Below are 26,700 nucleotides of genomic sequence, written 5' to 3'. Positions count from 1 at the left end.
CACCCAATTTCAGACAAAGTATTAGCTCTTTTAGCATCTTTCCTTGTACTTCTCTGACTTGAATTTTCAGCATTATGTGCTAGGGCATCTTTGTCTCTCAGCCACTGGAGGTGAAGCAATCAGCACATTCTACCTCTCAGTATCTGCCCCTCCTAATCTTTGTTGTACACTTTCTACATTCTCAGGATAACATTTACATTCTTTTCCTAAATCTCTCTCTGTCTGTTAGCTCTACAGACCACGTATGTATTGCTCGCCTTCAGCCCTGTTGTGCAGGGCACTTTCTTAATTGTTTTCTTGGGGGCCTGAAGCCTCCAGCAGCTCACCCTCAGCTTCACTAACAAGGACTCATAGGAACAATATTAACTGAATTCCTCTGTGTCCCTCAGCTTGTTTGCTGCCTTTATGCTTTGAGAGTAACCTGTGTTATTTTGTTTTCCCTGGAGGCTTCCCAGAGCCACCTCCGTGGTGCCTCTGTACAAATATGCAGCCCTGTGTACAGGACGCTTGGCAGGAAGGAGAAGAAAGCGTCACGCGTGCTAGACAGATTCTGCCTTTTGTGCCGCTTCCAGTTCTGTCTTCATTACTGGGATTATTATTTCCTACTTCGTTCTTAAAATTGTTCAACGTTGTCATGACACATTGTCATTTTCATATAGCACTGGATTATATTTATGTTTCATTTAGTATTTTCTAAAAATGTTTGTTATTTCTGGGTGGCTTAATTCCACTGTATCAGAGACACACTCTGAATGATCTCAATTGTTTGAAATTTGGTGAGACTTGCTTCAAGGCCCAGAAAATGGACAATTTCACTAAACATCCCAAATGCATTTAAAAAGTGGAGTGCAGTGTTCTAGATATATCAGTTAGGTCTAATTTGCTATGAATGCAATTTAAGTATTCTGTGTATGATTTTTTTGTCTGCTCCACCAGCCATTAAGAGCAGAGTGTTAAAGACTCTCACTGATTGTGGACTTGACTATTCCTCTTTTCAGTACTTTGTTTTCACTTCATATATTTTTATTTTATTAGCTACAGACAAATTTAGAATTTATCTATGTAGTAGACTGGCTGTTTTATCATTATGAAATATCTGTTTCTAGCAATGCTTCTCGCCTTGAAGTCTGCTTTGTCTATTAGTAAAGGGATGACAGCTTGTTTTGGTTATACTTTACATATTATATCATTTACATTCTTTTATTTTAACATTTCTGTGTCCTTATATCTAAACCATATCTCTTGGAAACAGCATATATTTGGGATTTTTAAAAATCTTGAAGCCTTGCCTTTTAATTGGAGCATTTACTGATATAGTTGACATTATATGTATAAACTATTTACTGTATGTCCTCTCTGATTATTTTATCCCTTTATTAAGTTAATCAAATATTTATGATTCTGTTTTTTATTCCAGTTTTCCTCTTTATAGGCTTATCTATCCCTATAGATTTCAAAATAAATCCTACACTGATTAGGACTACTCTAAATAATAAGTACTTTTTATTACTTCTTCATTAATACAAGGCTGAATTCCCGATTAACGTCATGTACTTTAATTCTACATGTATTTTCAAGCAAATGACATAACTCTTAATGTTAGAAACAGAAATTGTCATTTAACTTTACCTATATATTCACTTTTTTCACTGTTCCTACCTTTCAGTACTTCCATGTTTCCATCATTTTCCTATTGCTTGAAGAACTCCCTGATTATTTTTTTTCTTGTAGGTTTGCTGCTAATAATTTCTCACAGCTTCTGTGTGTCTGAAGGTCTTTATTTGCAAAGGATTGTTTTTGCTAATGAAGTGTTCTGGGTCGGCAGTTCTTTCTTTCCAGCATATTGAAGTTGTCACTCCGTTTTCTTCACGCTCAGATAATTTCTATGGAGAAACAGCTCTCCGTACTGGTGTTGGTCCTTTTAAGGAAATGTGTCTATTTTCCCTTAGATGCTTTGAACATTTTCCTTTTTGCCTTTTAGCCGTCTTACTATGCTGCTAATGTGCAGATGGATGTTTTTTTCTTTTTAATTTAATTTGCTTGTGGTCATAGTTGTTTTTTTTTTTTTTTAATCTTTGACTTGAGTTTTTTGTCAGTTTTGAAAATTCTCAGCTATTGTGTCCTCAAATACTGCTTCTATTTCATACTTTCTCGCCTCTATCTGGAACTACAATTATACACGTTTGAGATCTTTCACAAAGCCTTTTTTCTATCTTCTATACTGCTTTTCTTTCATTTTTAAAAGTTTCTTTCAGTATTTCAAAATAAGGTATTTTCTACAGATCTCTCCTCCAGCTTATTAACCCACTCTCCTGTGTCTGACCAGCTGTTGAAACTGTTTGTTGAGCAGCTGATTTCAGTTATTTTATATTATGGCTTCAACATTTCCATTTGATTCTATTTAATAGATTTCCATTATCTAGTAAAAACTTCCATCCTGTCATTTCTTTCCTTGAACATATTAGTCCGATAATTCTTAATCACCTGTGGAGCTACTGCTGGTTTCTATTTTTTTCTCTTGCGTTTTGTCCAACTGGTTCTATCTCCTAAAAGCTTGAGAATAAATTACTGAATGGAGGATATTGTGTATAAATGTTATAGAGACAGGAAATATATTACCTTCATCTAGGATTATTTCCTTTTATCTGGAGGATAGCTAGAATAGTAATAGATACACTTGATTCATTCAGGATGGTGATGTTTCAAACTGGGTTTTTGTCTTAATGAAGGATAATCTATTTCTGATTTTCCCTTTCCCCTAGAAAATAGTACTTTGGGGATCTTATGTGAAAGCTCACAGTGTTTGCACAGTACCCCCTGTTTGTCTTGTCCTGAAGCTCAGTGTCTGTATTCCCAGCCTAATGCTTAATCACCTGCTTGCATTTGTCTAGAACTGTCAGTGCAGTTTTGCTTGAATTCTTGGCCTCTCAAGCTCCCCACTCCCCTCACCCCTGTGTAGCTTAAGAATCAGCCAGTTCCAATGCCTCCATGACAACCTTTCCTCCGGGCTCTCCTCTTCTCAAATCCGGGCTGCCTTGGTACCTCTAAATTTCAACATCTGTCTCCCCACATCTGTGAAACTCCTGTCGTTCTCTGCCACTGCTTTCAGCTAATCCTCTCAGTTTCATGGCCTTAGAAATTGGCAGATACCCAGATGAGAGAAGTGGCTCACCTCAATGCCATGTCCCTTCTCTGAGCATCTTGGCCACTCAAGTTGTAGACACCTTGGCTGTTCTAGAAAACAGAAGTGCCTTCAGAAGGTTGTTGTTGCTGTTATTTTAATTGTATCCCCTTTATATACTGTTCTAGGCAGGCTAGTTAGTCTGTATAAAACCTACTCCATCATAGCCAAAGGCAAAGACACCAACTACTTCTGACCAGTTCCACTGCTACCACGTGGATGTGAGTCCCCCATCACATCTCACCCAGAATATGGAGTTGGTCACCCTGTTTTACCCTTGCCCTCTTATAATCTACTCTCAACATAGCAGTCACAGTGATAACTCAAAAATACAGCGCTCTGGGGGGTTTGAGAAAAAAACCCAAGTCTACAAGACCCTACATAACACCCCCATACTCTTACTGTTCCCTACCTCTCCCTGCTTCAGCCTCACTGACCTCCTGATTGTTCCTGAAACACCAGGTCCCTTCCACTTTAGCCTTTGACAAGCTAATTCCTCTTCCTGGAATGCCCTTCCCTCACATAATTCATGGCTAATTTCTCCATCTCCTTCAAATTGCTTAAATTTCGTCTTTTAAAAAACTTTCTAAGCTAATACTTTATTAAAATGAGACCTTCCTCACTCCTCCACAGCATGGTACTCTTCAGCCAGCTATGCTTCCTTCTTTTTCTTCATTCATAACATTGATCATTTTCTAGGATAACATGATTTTGCTATTTATTATATTTATTGTTTTTCTCTCCATCTAAACTCATCTTCTCCCTGGCTAGAAGTGATCCCTAAGAGGACTAGAATCTGTGCCTGCTTCTTTTGTTGATATATTCTGAGCACTGGGAATAATAGCAGAAGTATTCAAAGGATAAGATGAACGGTAAACACACAGAAATATTTTGGTAGAGAAAAGTAATCAAAATTATCTAATAATTAGGGAATTTAATTCATTCATCAATTGTTTATTGAGTATCCACTATGTATCAGGGTACTAAAACAGTAATAAACAAGACAGGCCCTTTGAGCTTAAGAAACTTTCTCTGAAACGAATGTATACGTATGGCGTGTACACACAATGTATACGTATATCAAATCATCACATTGTCGACTTTAAATATCTTGCAATTTTGTACAATTTTCTTTGTCAATTATAGTTCAATAAAGCTGAAAAAAGAGTTATTAGCTACTTTCCCGGCATTCTTGAAATGATTGCAGATGCTTTCTCATGGCTGTAGGGATTTCTACTTTTCCATTGAAAATAAGATGGTGAGAATCATATTACTCTGGTGCAGTAAGAACATTTCCCTCCAGAACTCTACTTGGATTAGCTGCGCACCATGGCACCAAGGAAGCTGTGGCAAAAATCAATTTTCAAGAAGCATTTAAAAATTAAATAAAAAGCAGGTTAAATTATGAAAGGCTGTTTGCAATATCCATTTGATCATAAATTGATAGTTTTTAAAATTACTTTCCACTTTTAAAAAGTTGTGTCTACTTTCATTTCTGCTGACTGGGGGGATGCCACATCACAGGTTAAATACATATTCTGTTAGGCCATGTCTAAGGCTTGCAATCCCCCAAAACAAATGTGTTCCCTCTCACATAACTCCGATTTTGTAACTCTACTATCTATGACCCTGATAGATCCACCAATAAGACATAAGACAAGGGGGAACTGAGGTTGTGACAACACTTTATTCTTCCCTCTAAGAGCCTTCTACAGGGAGGGCACAGCTGAATGACACAGCAGGAAATCTTAAGCAATTATATAATAATTGGCTGTGACACCCACTCCCCTGAACACATTCCATAAATTCAAACTTAAATCTGTGCAACTCCCCTGGTAAACAGCTTCTGAAACGTTTTCAAAATAACTGTTCATCAGATTTGTCTCATTAGAAACATTCCTCAGTTATTTTCTCTGGAAAACAGCTGTACTAGCATCAAGAGAAGCCCAGAGTGTTCAGTAGAAGCAATAACAGCAGGAAGAGTCTGAGATCTACAAATATTCAGGGAAGGGGGGTTTCCTCACACAGCTGCAGCATTAGGTATAACGGTTTGTTAATCTTACTGACAGTTGTAATCTTCCGAAGTAAGCAGAGACACAACAGGCGTGCTTGATACTAATGACCAAAATGATGGACAGTTTCTCTCACTGTGATCCATGGGCAACACCATCTCATCATCATCATTTAACGATTACGTTAAAAGTGCAATTACCTATGATTTATTCCAGGCATTAAATCAGATTCTCTGCGGGTCCTAGGAAGCTCACCAGGTGACTCTTACGCACACTAAGGTTTAAAAAAAAACTGACAGAGATTAAAAAACAACCACAATGACCTCTAACAACATCTGTTGGTGGTGAGCGGTGCTGACTCACTCTTCCTCTGTTCAATCTTAAGTTGGATTTTTGTAAATAGAGTTGCTTTCTTTATACTACATTTTTTAGTTTTCGCTGCATGTCCTGGGAATTTGTCTGTAGGAAAACCCTTGGATGTGCTGTAGATGTATTTTGGAAGAAAATACTTGGCTATGTTTATCCCAGTGAAATTAGAGAGAGCTGAAGATTGAGATGCCAGGGAGTATAAGAGGATTAACATTAACATTTATATTTAGGGCCAAAACATAGGCTAGACAGCTAGAAACATTTATATGGAGCTGAGAGCAAAAGAAGTGGTTCCAGAATATTTGTACAATTGGAATCCCATGACTGCTAGGTAGTTATCATCACCAACGTCATCAACATTGTTATCATCAATAATTGTATTGTGCCCTACGTTTATTAGGCCCCCTGGCATGCATTATCACATTAAATCCTCAAAACCATCTGAATAGCTTCTGGACAGATCTCTCCTCTCCCAATATGATGTTCCTTGTCTTCAGTGTTCCAGTTCCAGTAAATGCCACATTCACCCACTCAACTGATTATGCCAACAGCTTTGCAGTTATCCATGACTTCCCTCTCTCTCATGCTCCTTTCCCTTCCTACCCTCCAACATACACATGTCTGATGGGTCAGATTTACTGATTTGGAAGACCATTTAGATATTCATAAAAATACCTGGTAGATAATATAAAAAGCCTAATGCAATACTTCATGTGTTTACAGACCTGTTAGAAGGTCCAACTATATGCTGTCTACAGAAGACACATTTTTGATTCAAAGATACAAATAGATTGAAAGTAAATGGGTAGAGGAGACATCATTCTAACAGCAATCATATGAAAGTTGGAATAGCTCTACTCAAATCATAAGGGAAGTTGGAAAATACTGTGAGATAAATGACAACAAAGACACAACATACCAAACCTATGGAATGAAGCCAAAACAGAGCTTTGAAAAAATTTTAGAGCTGTAAATGCCTATATGTATGTATATAAAAGAAGTCAAATCAATAACCTAAATTTCCACCTTAAGACACTGGAAAAAGAGCACAATAAACCGAAAGAAAACAGAAGGAAGGAAATAATAAAGATTGGAGCAGAAATAAATGAAATACAAAACAGAAATTAATAGATAAAATCAATAACCAGAAGTTGGTCCTTCAAAATGATTAGTGAAATTGACAAATCTTTAGCTAGACTGAACAAGAAAATAAGGGAGAGGACTCAACATACTAAAATCAGGAATGAAATAGAAAACATCAGTGTAGACCTTGCAGAAACAATCAAATAAAAAAAAGACTATAAGGAATACTATAAACAACTGTAGACCAAAAATTAGATAAATTAGTTGAAACAGACAGATTCCCACAAGAAGCATATTATTAAAACAGACTCAAGAAGAAATAGAAACTCTGAATAACAAGTAAAGTATAACAACTAAACAAGCATAACAAGTGAAGAGGTTGAATTAGTAATCAAAATACTTTCCACAAAGGAAAGCCCCGTATCAAGTAGCTTCACTGATGAATTCTACCAAACATTTAAAGAAGAATTAATACCAATTCTTTACAAACTTAACCAAAAATATAAGAATGGGAACATTTTATAATTCACTTTATGAGCCCAATATTATCCTGACATATAAATCAGGCAATTATATCACACACACAAGACCTGCGCAGAAGGGGAGAGGCAGCATGTCAAAAGGAGGGCCTCTGGAGTGTGGAGTTCCCGAATTTGGAGTCGTGTGGCTGACAGGGTCTTGGTGTTCCGGCTGGGTGTCAGGCCTGAGCCTCTGAGGTGGGTGAGCCAAGTTCAGGACATTGGTCCACCAGAGACCTCCCGGCTCCACATAATACCAAATGGCGAAAGCTCTCTCAGAGATCTCCTCAACGCTAAGACCCAGCTCAGCTCAACGACCAGCAAGCTAGTGCTGGACACCCTATGCCAAACAACTAGCAAGACAGGAACACAGCCCCACCCATTAGCAGAGAGGCTGCCTCAAATCATAATAAGGTCACAGACACCCCAAAACACACCATCAGACTCGGTCCTGCCCACCAGAAAGACCAGATCCACCGTCACCTACCAGAACACAGGCACCAGTCCCCTGTGAAGAAACATCTCAAATAAACAACCTAACCTTACACCTAAAGCAATTAGAGAAAGAAGAACAAAAAACCCCAAAGTTAGCAGAAGGAGAGAAATCATAAAGATCAGATCAGAAATCAATGAAAAAGAAATGAAGGAAACAATAGCAAAGGTCAGTAAAACTAAAAGCTGGTTCTTTGAGAAGATAAACAAAATTGATAAACCATTAGCCAGACTCATTAAGAAAATAAGTGAGAAGACTCAAATCAATAGAATTAGAAACGAAAAAGGAGAAGTAGCAAGTGACACTGCAGAAATACAAAGGATCATGAGAGATTACTACAAGCAACTCTATGCCAATAAAATGGACAAACTGGAAGATACGGACAAATTTTTAGAAAAGCACAACCTTCTGAGACTGAACCAGGAAGAAACAGAAAATATAAACAGACCAATCACAAGCACTGAAATTGAAACTGTGATTAAAAATCTTCCAACAAACAAAAGCCCAGGACCAGATGGCTTCACAGGCGAATTCTATCAAACATTTAGAGAAGAGCTAACACCTATCCTTCTCAAACTCTTCCAAAATATAGCAGAGGGGGGAACACTCCCAAACTCATTCTACGAGGCCACCATCACCCTGATACCAAAACCAGACAAAGATGTCAAAAAAAGAGAAAACTACAGGCCAATATCACTGATGATCATAGATGCAAATATCCTCAACAAAATACTAGCAAACAGAATCCAACAGCACATTAAAAGGATCATACACCATGATCAAGTGGGGTTTATCCCAGGAATGCAAGGGTTCTTCAATATACGCAAAACAAGCAATGTGATAAACCATATTTAAAAAGTGAAGGAGAAAAACCATATGATCATCTCAATAGATGCAGAAAAAGCTTTTGACAAAAATCAACACCTATTTATGATAAAAACCCTCCAGAAAGTAAGCATATAGGGAACTTACCTCAACATAATAAAGGCCATATATGACAAACCCATAGCCAACATCATTCTCAATGGTGAAAAACTGAAACCATTTCCAAATAAGATCGGGAACAAGACAAGGTTGCCCACTCTCGGCACTATTATTCAACATAATTTTGGAAGTTTTAGCCACAGCAATCAGAGAAGAATAAGAAATAAAAGGAATCCAAATCAGAAAAGAAGACGTAAAACAGTGTTTGCAGATGACATGATACTACACATAGAGAATCCTAAAGATGCTACCAGAAAACTGCTAGAGCTAATCAATGAATTTGGTAAAGTAGCAGGATACAAAATTAATGCACTGAAATCTCTTGCATTCCTATACACTAATGATGAAAAATCTGAAAGAGAAATTAAGGAAACACTCCCATTTACCACTGCAACAAAAAGAATAAAATACTTAGAAATAAACCCACTTAAGGAGACAAAAGACCTGTATGCAGAAAACTATAAGACACTGATGAAAGTAATTAAAGATTATACAAACAGATCGAGAGATATACCATGTTCTTGGATTGGAAGAATCAACATTGTGAAAATGACTATACTACCCAAAGCAATCTACAGATTCATTGCAATCCCTATCAAACTACCAATGGCATTTTTCACAGAACTAGAACAAAAAATTTCACAATTTGTATGGAAACACAAAAGACCCCAGATAGCCAAAGCAATCTTGAGAAAGAAAAACGGAGCTGGAGGAATAAGGCTCCCAGACTTCAGACTATACTACAAAGCTACAGCAATCAAGACAGTATAGTATTCGCACAAAAACAGAATTATAGATCAATGGAACAGGATAGAAAGCCTGGAGATAAACCCACACACATGTGGTCACCTTATATTTGATAAAGGAGGCAAGAATATACAATGGAGAAAAGACAGCCTCTTCAATAAGTGGTGCTGGGAAAACTGGACAGCTACATGTAAAAGAATGAAATTAGAAAACTCCCTAACACCATACACAAAAATAATCTCAAAATAGATTAGAGACCTAAATGTAAGACCAGACACTATAAAACTCTTAGAGGAAAACATAGGAAGAACACTCTTTGACATAAATCACAGCAAGATCCTTTTTGACCCATCCCCTAGAGAAATGGAAATAAAAACAAAAATAAAGAAATGGTACCTAATGAAACTTTATAACTTTTGCACAGCAAAGGAAACCATAAAAAAAGACGAAAAGACAACCCTCAGAATGGGAGAAAATATTTATAAACAAAGCAACTGACAAAGGGTTAATCTCCAAAATATACAAGCAGCTCATGCAGCTCAATATCAAAAAAACAAACAGCCCATTCTAAAAATGGGCAGAAGACCTAAATAGACATTTCTCCAAGGAAGATATATAGAATGCCAACAAACATGAAAAGAGGCTCAATATCAGTAATCATTAAAGAAATGCAAATCAAAACTACAATCAGGTATCACCTCACACCGGTCAGAATGGCTGTCATCAAAAAATCTACAAACAACAAATGCTGGAGAGGGTGTGGAGAAAAGGGAACCCTCTTGCACTGTTGGTGGGAATGTAAATTGATACAGCCACTATGGAGAACAGTATGGCAGTTTCTTAAAAAACTAAAAATAGAACTACCATATGACACAGCAATCCCACTACTGGGCATATACCCTGAGAAAACCGTAATTCAAAAAGAGCCATGTACCACAATGTTCAGTGCAGCACTATTTACAGTAGCCAGGACATGGAAGCAACCTAAGTGTCCAACGACAGATGATTGGATAAAGAAGATGTGGCACATATATACAATAGAATATTATGCAGCCATAAAAAGAAACAAAATTGAGTTATTTTTAGTGAGGTGGATGGACCTAGAGTCTGTCATACAGAGTGAAGTAAGTCAGAACGAGAAAAACAAATACTGTATGCTAATACATATATAGGGAATCTAAGAAAAAAAAAAATGGTTCTGATGAACCTAGGGTCAGGACAGGAATAAAGATGCAGATGTAGAGAATGGACCTGAGGACATGGGGAGGGGGAAGAGTAAGCTGGGATGAAGTGAGAGAGTGGCATGGACATGTATACACTACCAAATGCAAAACAGATAGCTAGTGGGAAGCAGCCGCATAGCACAGGGAGATCAGCTCAGTGTTTTGTGTCCACCTAGAGGGGTGGGATAGGGAAGGGTGGGAAGGAGATGTAAGAGGGTGGAGATATGGGGATATATGTATACATATAGCTGATTCATTTTGTTATAGAGCAGAAGCTAACACACCATTGTAAAGCAATTATACTCCAATGAAGATGTTAAAAAAATAAATGAAAAATAAAAATAAAAAATTTGAAGAAATAAAAAATAAAGTTATCACACACACACAAAAACTACAGACATATATCTCTTACTAATATAGATGCAAAACATCCTCAACAAAAGACAAGCAAATGGAATCTATCAACATGTAAAAAGTATTGTACACCACAATAAAGTGAGATTAATCCCAAGAATGAAAGTTGTGTTTCACATCTGAAAATAATTAATGTAATCCGTTATGTTAATAGAATAATAACAAAAACACAATCATCTCAATAAACACAGAAGTATTTTTATCAAAGAAAAACTCTTTCATGATTAAAAAAGGACTCAACAAAGTATGCATAAAAATGAACAACCTGTTAAAGGGCATCTATGAAAAAGCCACAGCTAACAGGACACTTTTTGGTGCAAGAGTCAATGTTTTCTTCCTAAGATAAGAAACAAGACATTGACGTCTATTCTCACCACTTCTATTCAACCTTGTACTAGAGGTTCTAGTCAGGGAAACAAGTCAAGAAAATAAAATAAAAGGCATTCCAATTGAAAAAGAAGAAGTAAAACTATCTCTAGATAGAAAACCCCAAGTAATCCACAAAAAAACACAGAATAAACAAATCAGTAACATTACAGGATACAAGATCAAAATATGGAAATCAATTGTATTTCTCTAAACAATCTAAAAGTAAATTAAGTAAAGAATGAAAAATCTAAAAATTAAAAATTCCATTAACAATAGCACCCAATGGAATAAAATATTATAAAAATATTTCATTTATTAAATTTATTTTAAAATAAATGTATCAAAAAAGTGAACAATTTTTCCTCCAAAAACTGCAAAATATTGTTGAAAAATTAAAGAAAACCTAAATAAATGGAAAGATACCTCACGTTGATGAATTGGAAGACTTAATATTGTTGAAATGGCACACTCCCCCAGTTGATCTACAAGTGAATAAAATTCCTGCCAAAACGCCAACTAACATATTTGCAGAATCTGACAAGCTGAACTTAGAACTACTCTTGTGGTAAAGGAAGGAACCCTGAACAGCCTAAACAAACCTGAAAAAGAACAATGATTGAGGACTCACACTTCCTTATTTCATAGCTTATTACAAAGCAATGGTAATCAAAAGAGTATGTTATTGGTATAAGGCTAGAAATAGAAAATATTCAATGGAAAAGAATTAAATCATCAAATAAATCCTCACATTTATGTTTAACTGATTTGTGACAATGGTTCCAAGGCAATTCAATGGGGGAAAGAACAGTCTTTCCAACAAATTAACCTGGGACAACTGGATAATCACATGCAAAAGAATGAACTTGAACCCTACTTCACACCATGTACAAAAATTAACTCAAAATGGGTCATAGATCTAAATGTAAGAGCTAAAACTATGAAACTCCTATAAGAAAATATAGGATAAATCTTCGTGATCCTGGGTTAGGCAGTTTTATTTGATATAACACCAGAAATACAAGTGACAAAAGAAAACCAGGTAAATTGGATTTCATCAAAATGTAAAACTTTTGTGTTTCAAAAGTCACCATCAAGATAGCGAAAAGAATATATACAGAATGAAGGAAAATATCATCAAATCACATATGGTAAGAGACTTGTACCTAGACTATATAAAGAACTCTTACAATTCAATAAAAAATGAACCAATTGAAAAATGGGCAAAAGATCTGAATAGATATTTCTCCAAAGAAGATATGCAAATGGGCAAGAAGCACATGAAAAGAAGCTCAACATCATTAGTCATTAGGGAAAATGTATATCAAAACCACAATGAGATACCTCTTCACACCCACCCAAGCTATAGTCAAGATATGGAGAAACTGGAATCATCAGACATCACTGATGGGAATGAAAAATGGTGTAGCTACTACAGAAAGTAGTCTGGCAGTTCCTCAACAGGTTAAACAAATTATCACGTGACCCAGAAATTCTACTCATAAGTAGCATTGAAAACATATATCCCAAGAGAAATGATAACCCAAGAGAAATGAAAAGATATGTCTACACAAAAACTTGTACATGAATGTTTATAGTAGTATTCATGATAGCCAGACAGTAGAAACAACCCAAATGTCCAGCAACTGATGCATGGATAAATAAATGAGGTATACCCACACAGTGGAATATTGTTTGGCAATAAAGAGAACTGAAGTATTGATGTGTGCTGCAGCATGGACAAACCCTGAAAACACGATGCTAAATGAAACAGGTCAGTCACCAAGGACTAACTGTTGAGGCCATTCATATGAAGAGTTGCCTAGGTCTGTGGTTGCTGGGGGTAATCAGGGAATGCCTGCTAGATGAACATGGTATGTCTCTCATTTATTTACAAATTACCTGTGAATTCTTTCACTGGTGTTTTTAGTTTTCAAGGGTACAGGTCTTGATCACATTTCATGACGTTTTTACCTAAATATTTCTTGTTTTTAGCTCTGATGATTGGTCCTTTTAAAAATTGAATTTTCCCACTAACTTAACCAACTTGCATGTTTAATGACCCTGCCCTGTGGCAGCAACATTATCTTTTTTTTTTTTTTTTTACAGCAGGGAGGATCAATGTTCTATTTTACAGCTTTAGCACCTCACAAGAAGCTCAAATGAAATGAACCAGATTTTAAAGAATAGTTCAAAGAAGGCCTGATTGCTACTCTGAATGACAAACAGACTTGTGCCTCTGAACTCTCAGACTCCCTAATTTGTAGACCTCGCAGTGAGGGGAAATGTACGGCTACTGACAAAACCAAATGTTCCAGAGACTACCCTATACCAGAACTATCTATTAAAATGTGTGACAAATGTAAAAGATTTCTCTGGCAGCTTTGTGGAAAATAGTCTGCAGAGGAGCAGGAGGGAAGTATGAGAACCCAGTTAGGATGCCCTTGTATTCCAAAGAGACAGAACGGCGGTGAATCTAAGGCATTGCAAAGGAGCCAGTGAAAATCAACGGTGGTGACAAGACTTATTGTATATTATTGTTACCGACTGACACTTGTGTCCCAAGATTCATATGTTGAAGATCTAATCCCCAGTGTGATGGTATTTGGAGATGGGGCCGTTGGGAGGTGATTAAGTTTAGATAAGGTCATGAGGATGTGGCCCTCACGGTGAGATTAAGGCCCTTACAACAAGAGACATCAGAAAACTTGCTCTCTCTCATATATGCACATAAGAAGAGGTCATGTGAGCACACAGTCTGATGGCAGCTCCCTACAACCCAAGAGAAGAGGCCTCAGAATGAAATCTACTTTGCCAGCACCTTGATCTTGGACTGTTGTTTAAGTCACCAAGTCTATGATGTTTTGTTATGGCAGCCTGAGGTGACTTAGACAACTGAAATTGACAAGATCTTCTAATCAATTAGATGTGCACTGGAGAGATGAAAGATGATTGAAAAAGTGAAGTAAAAATGATTCTGAGGTGCTTGGCCTGAAATGAGAAATGCAGGTTTGGGCAGGAAAATAAGAAATTAGTACTGCACGTATTAAATTTGAAACATCTAAGTGAAGATGTTATGTAGAAAGTTGGATATCTGAGAGTGGATCTCAGGTTCAAGGCTAGACATTTAAATCTGAGATTCATCAGTGAACAGATGATATGTAAAGCATGGGATTGTGTGAGATACCTGCACAAATATGGTAAGAAAAAACAATATGTCTGCACTTGATCTCAGAGTACTTCAGCATCTAGAGGTCAAGGTGACAAGCAGCAAACAGGACTGCAAAGGAGTCACCAGAAAAGTAAGGAAAAATCAAGAGAATGGTATCCTGTAAACTGAGTCATCACGTTTTTAAAGTGTCATCAGCTTTGTCAAATATTGCTAAGAAGGTAAGTAATGAAGATTCATATTGATTATTGGATTGGCCATGGTAAGATTCTGGGGACCTTTGGTAGTTTCAGAGGATGGTGGGTGAGTATGAAGTCTTAATTGGTCCATGCTTCCCACCAGAGTGTCGACTGTAATGCAGCAAGGCCCCCTTCTCCTCTCCCCTGACCCCCGGCCCCTCAGACCTTTACACCTGTTCATTCCACCCACCAGACCCACTCGGCCATTCACTACAGCATCTGCGCAGCCGAACCACGCAGAAGGGATTGTAGGCAAAAGGGAAAACAAAGAAAACAGATTATTTGCTTCAAAGACAAAACTATGACAGTCAAAGTGTTACTTAACCTTCATAGCATTTTTTGAAATATTGACTTACGTTGATATTTTTAAGACTTTAATGTTAAAAATAAAAGTATGTTAAAAATGGAGGGCAGAAAAATACCTGTCTAAAAAAAATTTCAGATCTATTAGTAGTAGGTTCTTAAAGATATTTACCCAACCATTAATGGTTGGCAGGACCATGAGGGTTAAAAAAAAAAAAGTCAATTATTTACTGATATCCAGAATTTAAGGAAAAAACTCATCACCATCTCTCTCAACTCAGAAAAATATTAACCACTGGTATAGGGTTATCAAATAATGGTGGAAGAGGTGTACTTCCATCTACACATGTATTCACAGCCGATTTCTAAAAAGCAATGCAATCAAAATAGAAATTTGTTATAGGAAGGGCAAACAGAGGTTTACTGGTGACAGAAAAAAAAAGCCATTGGTAAAAAGGATACTTTCAGTATAAGTCAATTTCAAGGTACTTACAGACACAGGGGCGTTGTGGTCAGGAGGCAGGAGGTTTTCACCTGTATCTTAATATTGGAGTAAAACTCTTAAATCCACAATTAATGAAAGAAGTTCCAAGTGCCCTGAGCGTCACAGGGTGCTTCCCGGATAACAAGATGAGCTTCTCAGGTGACTGATGGCCGGGCCCGTGACTTGTGGCAATCAGTGTCTTGTGATGTAGTCAGGGCTAAGTGGAATCTTGGCATCAAACACCTATATTGCCTTAAGACTGGGTCCATGTGGATCGGCTCTGCTTACGTGTCCTGGAATAACAGGACCAGAAACTGCAGATAAAATGTTATTCCAAAGAAACATGCCGACTTCAGGACGTAACTTCAAGCAGCTGGGCCAAAGGCCACCCTGGTGAGGCAACAGAGCAGTGGAAGAGCATGGACTTTGAGACCAGACTCCTGGATTCAAGCACTACTTCACCACTTCTCACTGTGTAACGCTGGGTGGCTTACTAGCCTCTCTGTGCATGGTTTCCACATCTGTAAAATGAGAAAGACAGTAATACATACTTCCAGGGGTGCTGGGAGGATGACATAGACCAGAACAAGTAGCGTTCTTAGATCAGCGGGGGGCATATCCTAGGTGCTCTACAAGTGTTTGATTTCTGTAATCACACTGGCATAAATTACTTGGGTTAGAGAATATATTATGTCCCTGTAGTTCAGTAGTGTCTGAAGTATCCAAAGCCCAAAGTGAAGCTGCATGAAGTTGTGATTAGAAAAAGTGAATGAAAAGATAATAAGGAAAGTCAAAAAATAACCCAGGGAGGAGACTTCATGTAATGATGCTCATGGAGGGAAAGTAATGAATTTCCCTTGGCAGCCCGTGGATCTAAATGTCACTGCGATTGTATTTAGGACTTCTGTGGTTCAGAACCGCCCTGTATCAGTTTTTACAGCCTGAAATAAGGCCATAGCTCAGGGCTTGGAAATAAAACTGGAAAGATCCAAGCTATTTATTATTAGGACATTTTTGTATATTTAAAAGAAATAACTACAAAGTTTGTTTATTCAAAGGCAAATATTTTATGCTCAAGATAATATTTTTTAAAAAAGAATAATGGTGAGTACTAGACAGATGATGCGTTTTTGTTTTTATCTGTGGCTAATACTATAAAACTGAAAATAATTAAATAGCGTCTTGCTGTTTTCTGGGAGGGAGGAAAAGTCTGAAATACTTGTTATTTTCCTTTTAAAATATACGCTTTAAATGGGTGTTTGCCACCTTCACTTTCATTGCTTCAACTACTCGGGTAGTAGTGCATCCACATGGACTCAGGAAGACCATGGACCTGGGCTCTGGTGTCCGACGTGGCAGCTACTAGCTACGTGTGGCTACTAAATACTTGAATTGCAACTAGTGAGACTGAGGGACTGTAAGTTTAATTTATTAGTTTTCATTTAAGTTTAAAAACGGATGCTCTGGGCTTCCCTGGTGGCGCAGTGGTTAAGAATCCGCCTGCCAACGCAGGGGACACGGGTTCGAGCCCTGGTCCGGGAAGATTCCACATGCTGCGGAGCAACTAAGCCCATGCGCCACAACCACTCAGCCTGCGCGCTAGAGCCTGCAAGCCACAACTACTGAGCCCATGTGCCACAACTACTGAAACCTGAGCTCCTAGAGCCCGTGCTCTGCAACAAGAGAAGCCACCACAGTGAGAAGCCCACGCACTGCAACAAAGAGTAGCCCCCGCTCACCGCAACTAGAGAAAGACTGCGTGCAGCAACAAAGACCCAACGCAGCCAGAAATAAATAAATAAAATAAATTAAAAAAAAAAACCCTCAAAACCTGACGCTCTATTAAGTTATTGGAAACTTTAAGTGCATTGTAGAACAACTTGAGTATCTGAATCTCCTTTTTCAACTATAAATGTTATGGAATCTAAACATGGATCCAGTATGTCCCATGAAAACTTAGCATTTAAATTAAGATGTTTTGTAAGTATAAAATACACAGATTTCGAAAACTCAGTATGAAAAACAAAAAGTAAATTATTTTATTAATATCTTTAAAATATTGATTTTATACTAAAATTATATTTGGGGTATAATGAATTAAATAAAATATATTATTAAAATTAATTCCACTTATTTCTTTTTATTTTCTTTTTAATGTGGATACTAGAAAATTAAAAACTATATTTGTAGCTTGTGTTATATTTTTATTGGACATTGACCTTATATTCCAGAAGGTACAAATTCATCAGAGGACAGGGTTTTCACTTAATATTAATCCTTTGAGTGAAAAATAATTTGATATGCATATTTAAGAAAACAAATTTACACTTACAATTTGTACTGGAAATTTAATTGAGTCCCCCACTTTTTTTTGAGAACATACATCTATTACCTAATTAACATGAGACTCATATGAGAATCTGGTAGTAAACTTGCTTTGCTTTATTACTGCAGTAATAAATAGTTTATTTATGACTATCTAGGATATCATTTAGTCTTAAAGAGGTTTAATAAATACTAGTTTTCTTAGATCTTTTGAAAAATAATTATTATGTAGTTGATGTTCCTGAATGAGAGTTTTATTTTATATACAATCTTTTTTTAAAATTTGTAGTACTACATAGACATATATACAAAATGTTATGCTATGTATAATTTAAATTTCATTTAAAATATATTTGATATGTTAAAATTCTTTTGTAAGAATGCCTAAATTCACTTCAAGAAAAATTACATCATGTAAGGCATTTAGTTTTCCTAGTCTCCATTTTTAGTGTAAATATACCATATTGAGTAATGGATGGCCAACACGAATTCCAGGTATAAATAGGCATTTTGTGTTCCTTTGAGAACTAACTACAGACTACTGATTAGGAATTCAGTGATTCATTATTAAGTGCATATCTGAAATTTTATTTGTATTGAATATATGAGGGAAAAAATTCATACATTATTTTTCTTGTATTATTTTTGTCTTACTTTTTATTAGAAATTTTCAAACATACAACAAAGTAGAGTTTAGTAGAGTGACTTCTCGTATTTCTATTACCATGATTCATCAACAGTCGGTATTTTCTAATCTTATTTCATCTTTGTCCCTAAACGGTTTTTTCCAAAGCATTATTAAGCATCATTTTATTCACTCATAAATGCCTTGATAAGTGTATTTAAATTTTGTCTAATAGACTTACCACACCATTATAACCTAATATGGACCCCATGTGCAAGTATCATTTTAAAGTTGGCTTGTTTGGATCAGGATACAAACAAGATCTACTTTTTGTGACTTTGAGGGTTATCCTTCGAATGGGCCGTCTCCCACACCACATTGACAGGTACAGGTAATGGATGCGAGTCTGCAGGTGCCTTTGCTCTTCAGTGTGATAGCCGTGCAGGGGCTGGACCTAATTTTCTCAAAAGCTGGAGTTGTATATAAATGATATAATCTGTAAGGTTTTGTAGAACATATACAGTAAGTCCTCTACATACGAACCTTCAAGTTGCAAACTTTCAAAGATGCGGACGTGCATTCACACGTCCAATCACGTAAGTTAGTTCACGTGTCTGGTGTATACTGTCACATGCGTGCATCCTCTACAAGTGGTTGTGGTTTTGTGCACTTTAGTGTACAGTACTGTATAGAATACAGTAGTACAGTATCTTTATTTCAAGCCCAGGATGTCCGGAAACAAGCGTAAAAGCAGCAGTGATGTAGCTGGTACTGTTAAGAAGCGCCAAGCGATAATGATGAAAACAAAAGTGAAAATAATTGAGAGAGTGGAGCGAGGCAAAAAGATGTTAGACATCGTTCATTCTTATAACATGAATCATTCAATCATTGGCACGAATCTAAAGAACAAGGACAAGATCATGGAACATGTGAAGTCTGCATGCCGATAAAGTCGACAATAATATCGAAGAAGCATGGAAAAGTGATGGAGGAGATGGAGAAACTTCTCAGTGTGCAGATGCAGGATCAGCATCAGCGCTGAGTCCTGCTCAGCTTAACGCTGATTCAAGAGGAAGCTAAAAGCCTTTATGAAGACTTGGAGAAGAAACACGGCAAAGAATCAGAGGGCACATCTTTTAATGCCAGCCACGGCTGGTTTCATCGGTTCAAAGCTAGAGCCAACCTTCACAATGTAAAAGTAAGTGGAGAGGCAGCAAGTGCACATAGGGTAGCTGTCCAGGAACTTCCGGAAACACTTTGAGAAATTATTGATGATGGTGTGTATTTACCCAACCAGGTTTTTAATGTGGATGAGACACAACTGTACTGGAAGAGGATGCCAGACCGAAGTTACATCAGTAAGGAGGAAAAGTTGATGCCGGGCTGTAAAGCAGCAAAGGATAGGCTAACTGTTGTTTGGTGGCAATGCTTCCGGTGAATTGAAGCTGAAGCCTCTCTTAGTTTATCATTCAGAGAACCCAAGAACCCTTAAAAACATAGCCAAGGGCTCTCTTCCTGTTGTGTGGAAGTGTAACCCTAAATCCTGGATTACACAGGCCACGTTTCAGGACTGGTTTTTCCACCACTTTATCCCAGAGGCAGAGAAACATTGTTTGGTGAGGGACATCCCATTCAACATTCTTTTGCTGCTCGACATGCTCTGGGCCACCCCCATTCATGGATGACTTTCACCCCAACATCAAAGTAGTGCATCTGCCACCGAATACTACATTGCTCATCCAACCTATGGACCAGGGAGTTACAGTGACTTTCAAGAAATACTATTTACTATTCACACTTTTCATCAGGCAGTAAAGGCGAGTGATGAATCAGGAACAACCTTGCGACAATTTTGGAAGGACTACAACATCTACGAGGCCATAAAAGACGTTGACTTTGCTTGGCGTGAGGTTACAGCTGTCACCATGAATGGGGTTTGCAAGAAACTGTGCCTGCAGTTTGTGCACAATTTTCATGGATTTGAGAAGGTGGACGAGGAGTCCAAAGAGGCCTTAGCAACTTAGTGACCCTCAGCGAGAAGCTGAAGCTAGATCTGCAAGAGGACAACTTCATTGAACTCCTTGCTGTGCAACAAGAGGAGCTTGCTAATGAAGACCTGATGGAATTGGAGGCCCAGAGAAAGGACGAAGAGAGACAAGAGGAAGAAGTAACTGAAGAACCGAAGAGATTCACGAAGAGGAAATGGCAAGGGGATTTTCTTTATCTGAGGAGGCACTGTTAATTTTTGAGGCACAGGACCTGAACGTAGAACGGTACACAAAGGTGGCAGCAGCCATTCAGAATGCAAGCCAGTGCTACTGTGTCACCTATGATGAGAAAAAAAGAGCTACTACCAGATATCACTGGATCGCTTTTTTTCAAGAGGGTAGATAGAATTGAATCCAGCAAGAAACCAGAACCTGTGCCATCAACGTCAGGCATGAGTGAAACTGCAGCTTGCCCTCCGTCTCCTATGGCTGACGATCCTTCAGTTCTACCATCTCCCACCTCCTCTCCCTCCTCCAGTCAGCAACTCTTCCTGCCTGTTCACTCGGTGCCAGCCCCTGGATGCCAGCTGCTGTACTGCACTACTGTACTGTTCCAGGTACTGTACTGTAAGATTAAAAATATTTTCTTTATTTTTTGTGCGTTTTTAAAAATGTATTATTTGTGTGAAAAGTATTATAAACCTATTACAGCAGTACTATATAGCCGACTGTGTTAGTTGGGTACCTAGGCTAACTTTGTTGGACTCATGAACAAATTGGACTTACAAACATGCTCTCAGAACGGAACTGGTTCCTCGGCAGGGTAATTACTCTATTTAGCTTTGAAACTGGTTAAAATAAAATTTTTATTGATTACTGGCAAATAAAGGAGAGAGAAAGGGAGATTAAGAAATGGAAGGTGAAAAAGTAAAGATCGAGAGTTTGAAGTGTTAAACATTTTTTCTTCCCATTCATGTTTTTATATATGTGTGTACGTATGTGTATATGTGTGTGTGTAAGTTTGCGTATGTATGCATGCGTGTGCACTCATGTGTGCATGTATATGCATGCATGTGTGTAGGTATGTGTGCGTTCAGAAGTATATGTGGATGTACCTATCTGTGGATTTATGCACGTACTCAGTTTGCTCTAAAAGGGAGAGACCACATAAAGTTTCAACTGGAAGACAAAAGAGGTTTAAGCTAATTTTAAAAACTGTACATTAAAGGGAATGAGCTCGCGGAGAGCCAAGAACTGGCGGTCAGGAGCGGCCGTGCATCAATCCGAGTCTAACCCCTCCTGACCCGCGCCCTTCCTTCCTGCAGACACGACCCCACCACGGACACGACGCGCATGCTCGGCGGCTGCGCTGACCTGGACTCAGTTCTGGGGGGAATTTGTCACCAAAGCCTTTCCCGGAGCCTAAGCGCATCTTTGTCAAAAACGCCTCCACTGAGACGACATTAAGATACCTCGTTGCCAGCCTCCTGTGCGGTCCTTCAGCCCTGGGAGGAGCTGCGTCTCCTCAGAGGCTGCCTGACCGTCGGCCACCTCCGTCGGGGTCGTAGCCGGGCGCCCTGGAGCCAGCAGTGCCTGAGCGCGAACGCCGTCGCCTCGAGGCCCTCCCGGAAGCCCCGCCCTTTCCCGCAGAGCCAAGTCGTGCGTGTGCGCATGCGTCTGCGTGTGCGCATGCGTCTGCGTGTGCGCACTGCCCCTGCGCGCGCTTACCCCGCACGCGCGGGTACCAAGCTGCCGGAACGGGAGTGATGCTGGCGTGTGGTGAGACGAGGTAACGCCAAGATGTTGGAAGTTCTAAAATGACTTTCTTTTTTTCCCCCCCAAAGTGATATAAAATGTGGACTTTTGTTTGTCTGTTTCCCGCAAAAGCCGGAGCTGTGAAAGATTCATTTACTAATGGTTTAAAGAAATGATTAAACTTCAAAGGGAACCCACACACTTCTTTCCTGGGAATTTGTGGAAAATCCCAGAGAATTTACTTGGCGTTAAACGCACTGTCTTTCAGAATTCGTTCCGGCGTTCCGGAGAATCCTAGGGGCTAGGAAACGCCCGTAAAGCAAGGTGATCCCGTGATTTCATCACGAAAAACCCTGTTTATGGGGAGCTCCTCTGTAGCTCTCTTCACACCTCACTCAGCATTTCTGTTTCCTTCCAAACTGAGGAGTTTAGTTTTACTTTGCAGGTCTTAAAATGTGCTTTCACAGTTTTCCTGCCCACCCCCATTTTCTCTGTTCTCTTAGGTTTTAAAGAAATCAAAAACTGAAGAACTACCATATTTCATATATTACATCTCCCTATAATCCACAGAAAAACGATCACTACAGAAAATGGAATCCCGGACGTCCCTTTCTCTGAAAGATCACTAATCCTGGTTAATCCTACATCTGATGAAAGATGTGTCTGCACATGGAGAGGAAATTTGCTAAAGCCTCATCTAGGGATCAAAGGTCTTTAAGAATCAGAGCTGCAATGAAAGACAATGACAGAATTATTAAACATGACTACATTTCATCATAAAAGATTAATTATTTACTGTAGAATTAAAGGGCTAAAATGACATCAAAATCCATCAACCATTTTCATTTACCCAAGGCAAAAATTAAGCCGAAGAGCATCATAGTGACAAAGAACAATTTGGTCCTTTCTTCGGGCTTTTCTTTTTGTCTTTGGATTATAATTATTGATGATAATTGCATTCTTGCTGCAGAGATTAGGCAAAATAATAAAAATTTTGTCACAGAAAGTCGTATAATTTGCTGCAGTTCAAATATTATGAAAATATGGATTAAGAAGTATCTTATATACTAAGATAAAATTAATATATGAACAACTGTAAGAAACTTGAATTGTGTGTAATTTTACACATATATACATATTATTTAACTTATAGATTGCTCACCCAAGCATATTTCTCAAATATCCACTGCTAATGCTTTATGTGATGGCCTACAAAGAGATTAAAATGTATGTCATTAGAAATTTAACAGATTCCTCAAAATGTTGCATTATAATTAATCATCTAAAAACACTTTAAATAAGATAAATTTTACCCCAAAAGAATCTTATAGTATTTCTGTCTTACATAATAGCCTCCTGAAAACTCCTTTGTATGTTATCTTTTAAAATCACTTATATTTAGGTATACTTTACATACAATATAATACAGACACTTGAAATGTACAGTTTAATCAGTTTTGACAAATGTGTATACACATGTAACCACCATCCCAATCAAGATATAGAATTTTTCCATCACTGCCAAAAGATCCCTCATCTCTTCCACAGTCAAAGTCTCCCCCATCCCTGGCCTCAGGCAATGACTTTTCATTGCTAAAAATTAAATGCTTTCCCTAGAGTTTTCTATAAATGGAATCATGTAGGATGTGTGACACTCTTTTCTGTTTGGCCTGGTTTGCTCAGCATAATTTTTTTGACATCCATAATGTTGAGTATATCAGTAGTTTATTCCTTTAATTACTGAGTAGAATTCATTGCACGAACATGACACAACTTGTTTCTCTTGTTCTCCAGGTGATGGACATTTGTCTTGTCTCCACATTGGGGCTGTAATTCATGGAGCCTCTATGATCATATAGAAGTCTTTTCATGCACATATGCTATCATTTCTCTTTGGTGAATGCCTGAGTGTGGAATTGTTGATTCATATGGGAAGTGTACGTTTAACTCTATAGAAACTTCGAGAAAGCAGTTAAAAGTCATTGTGACATTTTCATTCCCACCAGAAGTGCATAAAGAGCGTTCTCATTATTCCCTGTCCTCACATATTTTCACAAATACCATTATGCCATGATTCTTATAGCTATATAGCACATCTGGAAATCAGGTAATGTAAGTCCTCCAATTTTTTTTTCAAGAATATTTTGGCTATCCTATACTCTTTTAATTTTCTAAACCCTCTAGAATTAGTTTATCAACTAGTTTTTTAAAAAGCTTGCTGAGATTTGTATTAGGATAGCATTAAATCTATAATTCAGTGGTTCTCGAAGACTGGTCCCTAGCAAGAAGCATTAGCATCGCCTGAGAACTTCTTAAAAATATAAATTCTCAATCCCCATCCCATGTCTACTGAATGAGAAAATCTGGAGGTGATGCCTTTCCTTTGCACTTCTGTCATATACTTCATTGCCACAACTGATCTTAATCACAGAGAGCATTGCTATCTCTCCTTTAAATAGTTATTATTTTTTGAAAAGATTTTGAAAAGATTAAAAACACAGAAAAGTCTTGCATACTTTCTCTCATATATAACATTTCTGGTTTTCTTCATTCCCTTGTGTACATTTGAGGTCTAATTGGAATCATTTTCTTAAGCCAGAGAAATTCTTTAAACGTCTCTTATGGTGTAGATCTGCTGGTGACAGATTCACTCAGATTTTGTTTATCTGAAAATACTTTGTTTTTTTCAAATAAATAACATTAGGTGTGAAAGAGGAGACATTAGAACTGATACCACAGAAATACAAAGGATCGTTAATAAACTACTACAGACAATTATATGCCAACAAATGGACAAACTAGAAACAATGGAAAAATTTCTAGAAACAGACAAGCTACCAAGACTCAGTCATGAAGAAATAGAAAATCTGATTAGACTGAATAAGTCTGGAGACTTAAGGAGCAATAAATCAGTAATCTAAAACCTTCCAAAAAGAAAAGTCCAGGACCAGATGGCTTCACTAGTGAATTCTACCAAACATTTAAAGTATTAATAACGATACTTCTCAAACTCTTCCAAAAAGTAGAAAAGGAGAAAACACTTCCAAACTCATTTTATGGAGCCAGCGTTACCGTGACACTAAAACCAGAAAAGGACAGTATAAGAAAAAATTTATAGGCCAGTATCCCTGATGAATATAGTTGCAAAAATCCTCAACAAAATATTAGCAAAATTCGATAGTACATTAAAAGGATCATTCAGCGTGACCAAGTGGGATTTATTCCTAGGATGCAAGGATGGTCCAACATATGCATATCAATGCCATTAATAGGGAATAAATTCCCCTACTTGGTTTGGTCACAAGTGAAAGAAAACCCAATAGTGGTTTAAGGAAATTAAGAATTTATTTTCTTCCATGTACAATTCCAGGAGAATGCAGTCCAGAGATGTTATTGTGGAAATGAAGTGTCAGGGACCTTGGCTTCTTGGGTTTTCATTCCCAAGGTCACTTCGTGGCCCAAGGTGGCTGCCAGGGTTCCAGCCATTATGTCCTCGCTCTAGCAAGTGGGAAAGAAGAAGAAGATAAAGGGCAAGACTTCTTTCTTCCTTAAGGACACCATGCAGAAGTTACCATTCAGGTTTACAGGTTATTGCCCAGAACTTAGTACCGTGGCCACACTCAGCTACCAGGGTGGAAGGTAAATGTAATCCTTCTTGGTGGATGGGCACATAGCCAGCTAAAAATTGGAGGTTCTGTTACAGAAGAACAGAAACACATTGGAGAACACCTAGTGGTCTGAATTGATGCATTCACTCTTTTATAAACTTTTTACCAGTTTGGCTGGAAAAAAAATACTTTAAGTATATTATGTATGTCTCTGACTAACTAAGCAGAGGATGCTAACGTGATTTCATTTCTTCTCAGTCGTGACTGCCTGTTGACCCACGAGCTGGACCCAAGCAATCGGAGGCTCCTCACCCATCCCTGTCCTTGGAATGTATGTTCCACCCATCGTTCCCACTCTAGGAACCCTTTCAAGGGTGCAGCTGTGAGAGAGTAATGTGATGTTGAGACCACCTGGACTGAACACGTGACTGAACCTAGGTAAGGCAGCTAGACAGACGGTTAAGATTTGGGGGGTGGATACAGAGACCTAGCCATCTTGCAGTAACCGAGAACAAGCCTCCTACATAAGTTCCCTTGCTTGTCACACCTGCCACCGACCAACCTGGAGTGGCTGCCTCTTTCTTTGGTCTCTCCTTGTCTCTGTACAGAGGCCAGTTTCAGATTTCACCCGGGAGGCTCTGGACGTTGTGAACCAACACTCAGTTCTCAGTGTCATTACACTTGCATCAGTGAGCATCAGATACTTAGGTAGCAGCGTCAGCTACACAGCTGTGTTTCTCTGTCTGTCTTAGATGGTGGAACTGGAATTCTCTGATGCGATGCCCTTATTTCAGGACCACTTCCACTGGAGGCA

The sequence above is a fragment of the Balaenoptera ricei genome, chromosome 18 (assembly GCF_028023285.1).
Source record: "Balaenoptera ricei isolate mBalRic1 chromosome 18, mBalRic1.hap2, whole genome shotgun sequence".
Lineage (NCBI taxonomy): Eukaryota > Metazoa > Chordata > Mammalia > Artiodactyla > Balaenopteridae > Balaenoptera > Balaenoptera ricei.
The sequence above is the reverse complement of the archived record's forward strand: the minus strand, read 5'-3'. Positions refer to the sequence as shown.